Source organism: Lissotriton vulgaris, chromosome 11 (genome assembly GCF_964263255.1).
Source record: "Lissotriton vulgaris chromosome 11, aLisVul1.2, whole genome shotgun sequence".
NCBI lineage: Eukaryota > Metazoa > Chordata > Amphibia > Caudata > Salamandridae > Lissotriton > Lissotriton vulgaris.
The window spans coordinates 237669349-237682105 of record NC_141699.1 but is presented as its reverse complement, the minus strand read 5'-3'; positions in this window follow the sequence as shown (position 1 = coordinate 237682105).

The following is a 12757-nucleotide window of genomic DNA, read 5'->3' as shown; positions in this document are numbered from 1 at the left end:
TCCTCAATCATTCTGCGGTATTCTTTGAGGGCTGTCTTATAGGTGATTTTACTGTCGAGGGAGTAGTTCTGCCTCCAGGAACGTTCAAGAGATTTGCAAGAGGCCTTTTTCTGGCGAAGCTCATCGGAGTACCAGGGTGCTGATGGTGTGGCCCTGTAGGTTTTGATGGGTTTGAGAGGGGCCATGGCCTCTAGGGCTTGGCCAATCCAGGCATCGAAATGGTCAATACCACTATCAGGATCAGATGACGGGGAAGGTTGAAAATTATTATGGTATTCCTGGAGCGTTTCGAGGGTGATGCGACTCCAGTTTCTGCCTAATGCTTTGGGGGCGATAGTGGGTCTGATAGAACGGGAGATACCGATCTCAAAAGGGATGAGAAAGTGATCTGACCAGATAACCGGGATGGGAGAGGCTGCCAAAATACTAGGTAGGTTGGAACAAATCAGGTCTAGGGAATGTCCCGCTTTGTGTGTGGGAGAAGCTATTTTTTGCTCTAAATTGCAGGTGGCCAGCGTAGAAATGAAATTATTGCTGTGCGGGCATGATTCATCGTTTACATGAAGGTTGAAATCTCCTAAAGCAGTAAAGTTGGCATAGCGAGTGCTAAGCTGGATGATGTAATCCGTCAAAGCCGGCAGGTAAGAGTGGTTGGAATGGGGAGGGCGGTAAATAAGTATTCCAGAGCAGGAAGTGGAAGGGGAAATTTGAATACTAAAAGGCAGGCCCTCTATGCAGTCGATAGGGCCATATGGAGGGAAGGAAGCCGTCCATTTGGATTTATGGATTAAGGCAACGCCACCCCCCTGTTTACCGTTTGGTCTATTGGCGCAAGCGATACTGTAGCCATCCGGTAAGGCAAGGGTAATGATGGGGTTCGTGGTCTCATTTAACCAGGTTTCGGTTAAAAAAAGCAGATCCCAATTATTGTCCCGGAGGGACTGCCAGATGTCGATAGCATGTTTGTTCAGAGACCTGCAGTTAATGAGTGCAGCTCTGAGGGTGAAAGAAGGGCAGGCACCATGAGTGGAGACAGAGCTCCGAGTGTGGGCAGGACTAAGTGTAGAGTCCAGAGAAGGTAAGGAGAACTGGCAGGTTTTACATACGTAAACGTGGCTCAGGGCGCCAGGGATAGACCAGAGGCAGGTTGGGCAGGGAGGGGGTCTCAAGGAGAGCAACATGGTGCGAGAATAGATTGTGGGGGTAGTGCTGGTGAGTCGGGCAGGAGAACCGGCCCCGGTCGCGTCATGATCGCGGACGAGCGCAGACGAGCTTGCCTTAAGCGCGCCTTCGGCGCGCTTTCGTCGCGCCCGCTGCGCTCGTCCGCTGCGCTTCCGGTAAATACACATGTATATAGTGAGGGGGCGGTTACAGGGGGCGTGGCCTCAAAGTGGGCGTGTCCCTGTCCCAATGAGGACAATGGCGGGAGAAGTGGGTCGGCGATTTCGCCCTTTTTTAGCGCTCGTTTCGCTATGTGAGAGGTGCCTGTACACTGTACTCGTGTGTCAGGAAAGGAAGGTGAGTGCAGTTTAAAAACACCAAATAACAATTTTAAAAACAAGAGTTGCGCTAAATTCAGTCTGCTCCCGGCTGTGCCTCAGGAGGTTCCGTGAGTAATCTGCAGCGCTAGAGATCAGCGCGCTGTTGTAGGACTTACAGGGGGCGTGGCCTCAAAGTGGGCGTGTCCCTGTCCCAACGAGGACAATGGCGGGAGAAGTGGGTCGGTGATTTCGCCCTTTTTTTAGCGCTCGTTTCGCTATGTGAGATGTGCCTGCACACTGTACTCGTGTGTCAGGAAAGGAAGGTGAGTGCAGTTTAAAAACATCAAATTACAATTTTAAAAACAAGAGTTGCGCTAAATTCAGTCTGCTCCCGGCTGTGCCTCAGGAGGTTCCGTGAGTAATCACTGATACTACTAAGGTGTCCTTTATCATTTCATATTTAGGTGGAGTAGCAGCTGATTGGGCTATGCCACTAGTTGATAAAAATGACCCTCTTTTGCATAATCTAAATAACTTTAAGGCAGCCATGTCAAATCTCTTTGCCAAACATGTTTTCCTTCAAGCCTCTGATAATGAGCTGTTAAATTTACGGCAAGGATCCAAAGATTTAATCACATACATCACGACTTTCAATAGATTGCTTGCAGAAACACATTGGCCAGCAGAAAAAAGAGTGTCTCTCTTTTATCGCGGTTTTAAAGATGAGATTGAGGATTCGCTAGCTCATATTGTTGAGTTACCCAACAATTTTGCTGAATTTCAGGAATTTGTGGTAAAATTAGATAACAGGTTAGGAGAACGCAAGGGAGAAAGACCTAGAAATGACATTAGGAATCTTCATTTCAAGACAGAACGAAAAGAACCTTACCATAAACCCTCTGTAGTTGAGCCTATGCAGATTGGGGGAATTAAAGGCCCTTTATCTCATGACGAAAAAGAAAGACGACGAAAAGGGAACCTTTGTTTATACTGTGGGAAAGCCGGGCATTTTGCCAAAAACTGTCCTGTGAAACCAGTCAAAAAGAACGTCTCAGTTATTACAACCGATTCCTCAATAGAGTCGGAAAACCTGTTATCTCAGGGAATGTAGAGATCGATTCCTTGGGAAAGTCGGTTGGAAAGGTTTCACGATATGCAACTAGTGTAATGACTCATGTACCCAAACACTTCACGGTAAGGTTACTCTTGATTCTGTCCACTCAGCAGAGACATAGTATCCCTGTGCTTATTGATTCCGGAGCCTGAGGCAATTTCTTTGATCTTGAATTAGCTAGGAAACCTCAGCTGACCCAAATATCCAAAAGAGAACCGGAACCAGTTAGGGCAGTTGATGGTACAGCCTTATCCTCTGGTTTGATTCAATTCAACTCAACTCCGCTTTTGCTTGTTGCTGATTATGGTCATTCCGAATATACTGTTTTTGATTTAATTGACACACCGACTTTTGGGGTTATTCTTGGAATGCCTTGGCTAGAACTTCATAATCCAAGTATAGATTGGGTTAAACGCACAGTGACACTGGATTCAGCTCATTGTAGATCACACTGTTACCAAGACACAAGAGATCCTATTATGTCCCTTTGTTGTGCTACTGTTTCCCCCGACCATCCTGAACTCCCCAATGAGTACCAGGATTTTGCTGATGTGTTCGATCCAGTCAAAGCAACTAACTTACTGCCCCATAGAATCTATGATTCTAGAATAGACCTTATTTCAGGAGCGAAACTGCCATGCAGTAGAATATACGCTTTGACGGAGCCTGAAAACCAATATCTGCGAACCTATCTAGACGAATTGCTAGACCTAGGTTTCATCTGACATTCTACCTCACCGGTGTCGTCGCCTCTTTTTTTGTAGCGAAGAAGACGGGAGACGTGCGCGCTTGTATTGACTTTTGTGCCGTCAATAAAGCTACCATTAAGAACAGGTACCCATTACCTCTGATTCCCCTCCTTCTTAATCAAGTGAAGGGCTCCAGTGTACACACTAAACTGGATTTACGCGGAGCCTACCACTTAATTCGCGTAAAAGAGGGCGACGAATGGAAGACTGCCTTCCGCACCAAATTTGGCCTATTCGAATACACTGTGATGACTTTCGGTTTATGCAACGCTCCTGCAGCGTTTCAGTATTTCATAAACGAGGTGCTGCATGACCTGTTGGACATCTGTGTCATCGTGTACATCAATGACATTTTGATCTACTCAAAGAACCCAGAGGAACACACTAAACATGTTCAGTTAGTCCTGCAGAAACTCAGGGATAATAATCTATTTGTAAAACTGGAAAAATGTGTGTTTAATACATCCAGGGTGGAGTTCCTGGGCTATTGGTTATCTCCTGAATATATCACTATGGACCCCAAAAAGGTAGAAGCAATTTTGAAGTGGCCTTCTCCTACATCGGTCAAAGACGTAGAGCGTATCTTGGGTTTTGCAAACTTCTACAGACGCTTTATAGCTAAATTTTCAGAAATCCTAGTACCTATCACTACACTGCTACAAAAGGGGAAGACATTTTTCTGGACTCCTGAAGCAGATCTGGCCTTTTCAACCCTAAAAAAGGCTTTTACATCAGCGCCTATACTAACTCATCCAGATCCAGATAGACCCTTTTTTGTGGAAGCAGACGCCTCGCAAACTGAGATAGGAGGAGTCTTGATGCAAAAAATAATAGAACAGGTCATTTACATCCCATAGCTTTTTTCTCAAGAAAACTGCTACCTGCGGAACAGAATTACACAATTGCAGAAAGGGAATTACTATCGATGAAAGCACTCTTTCAGGAATGGGGACACCATCTCCTGGGGGCTAAACACACAGTAACAATTTTTTCACAAGAATTTGCACTTTTATTCCACGGTGACGGCTTTCACTCCAAGACAGATGCTCTGGCTGCAATTGTTCAGTGAGTTTGATTTCATAATTACTTACCGCCCTGGAGCCAAAGTATTGCTCTCTGATACCCTCTCTCGATTAGTATGTGAAAAGCAATACAACCCAGAAAAAGAATCAAAAAGTATAATCCCAGCAGAGAAAGTTTGCGCTGAAACCACGTCAGATACGTTTTTTGATTTAGTCAGAAAACAGGTTAAGACTTTAAAACAGGAGAAGTGGTTATCCCAGAAACACAACACAATAGAAGACGGTCCATTCTTTCACAGAAAGAAAGTGTTTATTCCAAATGGAGAACTGCGCCAACAAATCTTGAGATGGAATCATGATCTGGGTACAGCAGCACATCCAGGAATTAACAAAACCTTAGAGGTATGTCAACAACACGTTTGGTGGACAAATATGTTTTTAGATGTACAGAAGTACGTCAACACGTGTCCTGTTTGCGCACGTCAGAAGTCGGTACATACTGCCCCCAGTGGTTATTTACACCCAATGACTATACCTCCACATCCATAGCACACAATTAGCTTAGAGTTTATCACAGACCTACCAAAATCAAATGGTTTTACCACAATTTTGGTGGTCGTAGATTTACTGTCTAAGATGGGACATTTCATTCCCTTAACTAAAATACCATCAGCAGAAGCATTCAGTAACATATTTTTACAACATATAGTGAAATTGCATGGAGTGCCTAGAAAAATTATTTCAGATAGGGGACCCCAATTTGTGTCCAGATTCTGGAAACAATTCAGCAATCAATTGGGAATTGAGTTAGGTTTATCCTCCGCCTTCCATCCCCAAACTGATGGTCAAACAGAAAGGGTAAACCAGATAGTTGAACAAAGTCTACGCTGTCTAACAAGCACAATGTCATCAAACTAGGATGAAACGTTGCCCGTAGTCGAGTTTTCATATAACAACACTATCCACTCTGCATTGGGTTGTTCACCATTCTATTTTATGAGAGGACAACACTCACGTTCATTACCAGAAACATGTCCTACACAAGAACAAAATATGCCAGCAGTCTCTGAACGAATAGCTAGACTACAAGAGTTTCAGAAACACGTCAAGAAGGTCTTAGCAAAAAAAAAGAGCAAGATGAAAGAGAATGTTGATAAACACAGATTGCCAAGTCCATCTTATAAACCAGGAGACTTGGTGTGGTTATCAACTAAAAATATCCAACTTGAGGGACCTAAAAAATTAAAACCACGTTTCATTGCACCATTCCCCAAAGACAAAGTCTTAAATCCTGTGTCCATGAAACTACAACTCCTGGAAACATATTCTATCCATCCCGTGTTTCATGTATCCCTCCTAAAACCATTCAACCCATCCACCAGATACGATAACCCCCCTCCACCAGTAGTTGTTGGGGATCACATTGAATATGAGGTCAACAAAATATTAGACGTCAAACGCTTTCAGAACAGACTTTGTCATTTAGTTGACTGGAAGGGTTACGATCCATGTGAAAGATCCTGGGAGTGCGTTTATGCCCCTTGGTTGGTTAGAAGGTTCCATGCCCTCCATCCAGATAAACCACAACCTATTAGGCGGCCTTTGGGAGGGAGAACTGTTAAGGGGAACCATGCAGCCACTACACCTTAATCAATCTATACCTTCTTACTGTAGTGTACGAGGGTTTACATAAGGGTTCAGCTAACTGTTTAGATATGTTTAGCATGTAACCGATACAAAGAACTGAAGTCCATGTGATGTGCCCTTATGTTTAATTTGTTGATGCAGAACATGAATCCTAATGAGCTTCTTGCCTTTACCTATGCTTATTTACCCTGCTGGTTACCTTGCCTTTCCTTATGCTCACGTTGTTCCTTCCCGCAGGTGTTACCGGCATTCGGTTTGCACGTGCGGGCCATAATCTGTCTGGCAGCCTCAGCTATAAAAGGCTGCTTGAGAAACGCGGTGGCGCTTCGCTTCATCTGAGCGTCACCGCGAGTGCAGCTGATAGCTTCAAGAGCCCGGCCCGCCTCAAGAACCCGACCTCTACCCTTCCTCGGAGTCTCCTGCTGAAGCTCCGGCCCGGTGAAGAATACCAAGAATGTTTCCTGTGTATCCTTAAAAATAACATCTGTGTTCTCTCAACTTACCCGTGCTCCGGTTTTCTGCACGTCGGATCCTGTCATCACTGGGCTTTTCTGGCTTCTTTCAAACAGAGCGTCATCTCCGATGGATAATGCAGTAAGGCTAAATTAACCCCGTCTTCCCAGTAGAAAGAAACCTTCTTATCCGGAACAGTTATGTTAATTCTCTACTCCCAGCTGCAGGTAGCTTTTCTTTAAGATACTCCTTGAGACATTGCTTCGTTTTGAATTCCGATATTCCGATATGAGCAAAGACTAAACAAACATTGGTGAAATAATTGAGACATATTTTCTTGTGATAAGAACAAGAAAACAAGCATTGCTAAAAGCAGGATTGTAATTTTGTTACGTGAGTTCTGAGTTAAAACATTGTTGTAAGTGCTGAATTAAGCTAGCAGTGCAGAACTAAATAATAGTAGGGAGCTCAGAGAAGCTCGATATTTAAGTACTAGGGTGCTTGTGTTTTCTTTTCTTTATTTTACAGGTCAGACCCCCCCTTTTCTTCAATAATGACAACAATCATCAGGTATGCTGCATATATCACGTATAGTTTAACCCAAAGGTACTAACCATATTAACCAGTTGAAAGTGGAATCACTTCTTGTTGTTGTTATCATTTGCTAGTATTCATGATCTGGTATTTTTCTTGTTAAAGGCTTTCACAAGTCACGAAGAGCCTGATGATTGTTCAAGTGTCAGCTAGGGCCAGTAAACAGTAGGTACGTCCTCATACTCTGTTAAATGTCGACATGTATTTCATGTGAGTTCTCAGTGAATAGAGATCTTACTTTTTGCATATTGTGCAGCACCAGTTAGAAGCCAGAAGGCCCGGCACACTTACCAAGAGAAGCATCATTGGATTCCACAAGGACCAGTGTTTTGTTTGTTTGTTTCTCTCTCCACTTCCCCTTTCCCTTGCGGGGCAATCAGAGTAATCAAGTGTTAGTAATCCTTGTTACCTGGTTAATCCACATGGGAGTTGGGAGTTTGCAGCATCAAAGAGAAACAAGAACAGCAGCCTCATGGTTTGAAGCTCAACACATGGTCAGGCTGGACTATTTTTTAATTTCTAATCCCTTGCTCTCTGGGTCTCAGATAGAGAAACACCCTTAGATTATATCTGATCATAGTCCGCTGATCCTTACACTTAAAATTGGACATGCCCAAAGAACATCTACGCAGTGGTCCTTCGAGAGAGCCCTGTTAAAGGATCCTGCATATAGGGAACATATGACAGCAGGGATCCAATATTTCTGGGACATTAATAGAGGGACAGCACCTCCGGGGGTGGTATGGGACACCTTCAAGGCCGGGGCGAGGGGAGAGACAATGAGTTTTGTGTTAGCAAGACAAAAAAGGGAGATGGATAAGAGAGAGGAAGTACGACAAAGATTATTAAGTGAGGAAGACGGTCTGGTCTTTGCTTTATTACGAAATGTACCTCTTGAAGCATATCTCTTTAGAATTATAGCACTGAAAGTCAAAGCCATAGAAGGTCTTGCTAGGAAAGCAGCTGATAATTACCTAACGAAGAAGGAAAGAACGTATGAGCTCAGTGAGAGAGTAGGGCATGTTCTGGCCATAAGAACTAGGCAGAGAACAGCTGCAGCCGAAATTAAAGAAATTAGGAATGTACAGGGTAATTTGGTTTTAGACCCTAACTCAATAAGGGAAGTTTTTAGGAGTTTCTATACAGACTTATACACCCCAGAGGATCCAGGGAGTTTGATAGATACAGAAACTTATCTCAGGAATATCTCTCCTCCGACCATGTCCGAAGAAGATAGGGAGATTCTGGAGGGACCTTTGCAGCTGGAAGAATTTACTGCAGCTCTAGGCAGTCTACCAGCAGGAAAGGCAGCAGGGCCGGACCAAATCCCGGTCGAATTTTATCAAGTTGTACTTTTAGATATGTTTAATATAATGCTGCAGGCGCAATCAGGGGAATCCAGCCCGGACTCGATGGGGGGGGCAGACATTGTTGTAATTTTAAAAAAGGGGAAGCCACCAGAGGTACCTGGTTCCTATAGGCCAATCACTCTGATGATTTCAGATGTAAAAATATATTCTAAAATGCTGGCAAAAAGATTGGTGGGGATTATTGAGCAGCTGATAGCCCCGCACAGCACGGGTTCATACCGAGCAAAGGGACAACGCAGCATGTTAGGACGGTTGTCACAATGTTTGATTCGACAGGTGTCTGAGGGGACCCCATCGCAGCACTCTTCCTAGACGCAGAGAAGGCGTTCAACAGGGTCTCCTGGGACTACCTATGGCTTGTTATGAGGTGGTGCGGGATACGGGAGGCGTTCTTAACGGCTATACAGGCCCTTTATAAAGCTCCAACTGCTAGGATTAGAATTAATGGAGGGCTGTCAGCTGCGGTAAAAATCGCTAGGGGGACCAGGCAGGGGTGCCCCTCCTCGCCTCTTCTCTTTGCGCTGTATCTGGAGCCGCTACTGCGGCGATTTGAAAGTAACCCTGCGATTCCACCAATGAGGGCAAATAATTGCATTTTGAAGACTTTGGCTTACGCAGAGGACGTAGCCATATTGACCTCGAATCCTTCCCTAGCTATAGAGGAGGTGGAAGCGGAGGCCCAGGCGTTTGGGCAGATATCTGGGTATAGTTTGAATAGATCTAAGACCCAGATAATAAAGAACGCACACTCTGTCTTTGATGTTAGTAGGGTGGTTAGCTCTGCAGTATATTTAGGGATGTCACTATCTGCTGATTTGGACGTGGTGGTCGAGAGTAATATGACTCCATTAATTTCTAGGGTAAAGGGAGACTTGGAGAGTATGAACAATCTCCATCTTTCTCTCATGGGCTGCACTAATGTGATTAAAATGTTGATCCTGCCTAAATTTCTTTATTTTTTTAGATCCATCCCCTTAGTTTTTGAAGCCAAATGCTTCAATATAATAGAGGGCATACTGAATAGGTTTATTTGGGCCCACGGGAAGACTCGGCGGGCTTACAGATTCATGTTTCTCCCTAGAGAGAGAGGGGTTTGGGGGGCTCCTGATTCAGGTTTTATCATATGGCTGCGGCATTACAGTACATGCAGGGATTAATTGGGGGAGGGGGTCTCGAGCAAAGAGTTACGACCATGTCCACGGAGGTATATTCAGTAGTTTTGGGGGCGGAGGCAGAAAACTGTTTTTTAAATAGAGTGGAGTTTGGATACTATAAAAGGACAAGATTTAAGACGGTCGTGGCAGCAGTCAAAATTTGGAATGCCCTTTTAAAAAAGGCAGGATTAGGAAGATATAACAGATATGTCCGGTTGTATAAGAACAAATCATTCCCTGTGGCAGTCTTTGCTGATTTAACAATGGCTCAGTTTTATCAGTGTTACAGCAAAAATTATTATCTTTCATCCATTTTATAACTGCTGTAAAACTAGATTTAAAGTTTTCTTTAGCATCAGTAGAATTCTTATCCAGTGACAAGACCAACTGAGTGTCATCCGCGTATGACGTGATTTCTATCCCATAGTTCGAAATCAACAAGATAAGAGGGGCCATATATATATTGAACAAAAGTGGACTAAGTGAAGCCCCCTGTGGCACACCAATGGAAACGGTCTGTGCAGGTGAAAGATATGATCACAGCAAGATCACCTGCTTCCTATTTGACAGGAAAGATGTAATCCATGACAATGCGGGATCAGATACGCCACAAGATCTCAATCTGGCTAACAAGATGTTATGTGAAATGGAATCAAAAGCAGCAGAAAAGTCCTAAAGGATCAGGACTGTCTTCTTCCTGTTATCTGTTATAAATGTAATGGTGTCTGATATCACAAGTAACTCAGTCTCAGTCGAGTTTTTTGGTCGAAAACCAGATTGACGGGGATGGAAAATCTGTGTTGACTCTGAGTAACTAGAGAGTTCTTTATATACTACTCTCTCTGTGATCTTAGTGTGGCTCACTGGTTAGAGGCGGCAGACCCGAGAGCAGAGGACGGCCCGGGACCATGGTTCGATTCCCGGCGCGGCAGGTTCTGGACCAGGTTCAGCGGACTCGATAATTCTCTCGCCTCGGTGCCCACTCTGATCAGCGATCACATTCGGCAACTCTGGGCATTAGCTTGCCTCATCTTCACTAACGGCCCCACCAGACCGCCGGGGATGCCTGGTCTCACCCCGGAGATACCCATTAAGGGACCATCTCTCAGGGAAGCCAGGAAGGGTTTCGCAGCGGTCGAAGCGCCTTGGGACCCTCCGGGTAAGTAGTGCGCTATATAAATGCCTATACATTTACACATTTACATTTACATCTTACCCAATATTGGTAATAGGGATATGGGCCTGTAGTTGGAGAGATTAAAAGGATCGATGTTAGGTTTTTTCTTCAAAGGCTTTACTATGGCAAGTTTCCATTCCTCCGGTACAATACCGAGAGTGATGAATTCACAATTTTATGGATCACCGGATTTACAATATCGATGATATGATGTAATAAAACTGGGTGACATGCGTCCAAATGGGGAGCCCGATTTGCAGGCCAGTATTGCCTCCTTGGTCTGGGAGAGCGTGGCCGTTTGAAAGGCATAGAGGCCAGCCCTGTCATCTCTATTATCTGACACATGACCCTCCATGAGCTCCGAGGAGTTATGAATCTCGAAGTTCTTTTGAATGGCCTTGATCTTGTCTTCAAAATATGATGCAATTTCATTACATAACTTCTGAGAAGAATCGGGGATTTCCACATGTAAACCTTTGGGATCAGTAAAAGATTTTACAATTGTGAAAATGTATTTTTGATTATGCTTTGCCAGGGTTATTTTATTATAAAAGTATTCTTTTTTTGCTGATTTAATGGCTGAATTATACTGTTTTCTCAAAGTTTTAAAAGTCTGTAGAATGAGAACATCAAATCCCCTTCTCCATCGGCGTTCCAGATGTTTAGACTGCAGATGAAGCCCCTCAAGTTCTTTTGAGAACCAAGGGTCATTATGAATTTTTCTTTTACTCGGTCTGGCCGTACACCCCATTGGGGTCAATTCTTCGCCTATCGCCAACTGTGGAAGCGGCGAGAATCCACTCCAGGTTCCGTGGGTATTGTAACCTTGTCCTGGGCGATTATGGGTAGGGTGGGTATTGTAACCTTGTCTTGGGCGATTATGGGTAGGGAAGGGTTTGCGGCTAAACAATGCCATTGCCTCCTTGGGGCCCCTACATTATTCTTCCTCGCTACGCTGTCCTTGTTAGGGATTAAGAAAACTAATGTAATAAAATAATGATCGGACCAGACCTGAGGAATTGGATTACCTGTCTGAAAGGAGCTAAAGTTGGTATAAACCGCATCCAGGGTGTGTCCTGCTCTATGTGTTGGTCCCTGGACCATTTGTTTCATGCCCAGCAGGTTGACGTTTCCAAGAAAGATGTCACCCCTGGACTATCAGTGCATTCCAGGTGCAAGTTAACATCGCCCATTAGCGTGAAGTTTGAATATCTAAGCATAGCTTCGCTAAGAGGATCTCCTACCGAATCCAGGAATGCCTTACTATTACCTGGGGCGATATATCAGAGCAACCGAAAAGGAGAAGGAGTTATTAATAGCACAGCAGAAGCCCATGTGTTCTGCTCCTCTAATCCTTGGTAAGGTAAAGACTTTCCATGGTCTCTCTGTGAAAGATGGCTACTCCCCTCCCTACCACCCTCTCTATCTTTCCTGCAGATTGTGAATTTTGGTGGCACAGTCACCGCAATGTCTGGGTTAGAGTTGTCGTTTAGCCAGGAATCCCTAACACATAGGAAATCTAGATCATTGTCCGTAATCAATTCCTTAACATCAAAGGCATTTTGACCTAAGGATCGTGAATTGATTGAACCCCCCCTAACACTCACATGGTGACAGGCTCCATTTACTCCTCCTTTTATTTTAGAGGACTTGTAAAATGGTATCTGAAGCTTGCATTTCTGGCATGTTATCTGGCCACTAATTTTATTAACTTCAAAATAATGTTCACAATATTTATTAAAGTTCAATTCATGCAAATCATTTGCTGAGAATGTTATACCTGGTTGGAAAATGGCAGCATGGCTGACGCTGGTTGAGTGTCGGGCGCAGACGGGCTGCACGTCAGTGCCGATCCCTCCAGTTTATGGTGTGCTAATGGGTGCTGTGGGGAGAGACTAGACTGTCTCTTGCACCAAAATGGCGGCCGTAATTGTCCCACTGGAAGTGGGGGGCAAATATCACATCAGCGCTCCCTCCACACAATCAGCAAATGCTG